The 1,056-nt window shown below is 46.0% G+C and overlaps 1 pseudogene; it reads left to right on the plus strand.

The window, feature by feature from the left end:
• Positions 1-294: 294 nt before the first annotated feature.
• Positions 295-878, plus strand: LOC110314905 (annotated as a pseudogene).
• Positions 879-1,056: the final 178 nt, after the last annotated feature.

A 1,056-nucleotide genomic window follows, 5' to 3' on the forward strand; every position in this document is an offset into this window, starting at 1 on the left:
CTCTGAGCCACCAGTTCCACCCACACAGCCTGCTGTATATCTATGGGCCCAAGTGGAACTCACCCATTATCCCGGATTTCTAGGGCAACCAGCTCTCAGTTCCATGGGAGCCACAATGCAGACTGGTTAAGACATTGACTGTCTAGGCCTGGGACAGGGTGAGCAGGTGATGTGGCAGTGTCCAAGAAAAGTGGCACTGTGGACCCACAGTGACAGCAAAGGGCCTTGAGGAAGACATGGGGAAAACTGAGGAAAGGTGGGAGCAGTCACTTCACTTCTGTTCTCACAGGAAACATGGGTCTGAAGCTGCTTGAGTCCCGACCTTGTCTCCTGCTGCTGCGTGGACTTATCCTAATGCTTGCCTTATGCCAGGGACCAACACCATCCCGGTAGTTTGCCACCCATCATATCACTAATAAAGCCAACCTCCATTGTAATGTTGAAAAGCTTACTATTAACAGGAATAGAAGAAGATATAAGAACATAAACAACCTTCTCATAAAAGTTTTGCTAATGTTGGTGTGTGTGGCAATCCAAGTGTCTTGTACAGCAACAATATAAGTACAAACTGTCAAAATAATTCATCTCAGGTACCTATAACTGTGTGTAACCTCACAAGTCAGGAAATACCTTATACCCAAGGCAGACACCAAATGAAAGGATCAGTGGAGTACTACACAGTTGCCTGTAAGCCCAAAACTCCACAGGACAGGTCCAAGTATCCAGTGGTTCCGGTTCACTTGGATGGGACATTTTANCTCCAGTGCCAGCACTCTGTACCTTGGCTCATCTGCTACTGCCAAGACAACAGTAGTGAAGAACCAATTCCTTTGGCTGTGCTCCATATCAGCACCTGTCATCATGAAACCTGTAAGTGATTTCCTTTAATTTAGCTGAACAGATCTTTCCTAATTAATAAACACCTTTCCTTGCAAATCTAGAATGTGGTATCTCTGCATAGGACAGGTTTGGGGAGAGAGGAATTGAGACAGACACACAGAGAGAAGTGTGTGTGTGTGTGTGTGTGTGTGTGTGTGTGTGTGTGTGTGTGTGTGT

Source organism: Mus pahari, unplaced genomic scaffold (genome assembly GCF_900095145.1).
Source record: "Mus pahari unplaced genomic scaffold, PAHARI_EIJ_v1.1 scaffold_12434_1, whole genome shotgun sequence".
NCBI lineage: Eukaryota > Metazoa > Chordata > Mammalia > Rodentia > Muridae > Mus > Mus pahari.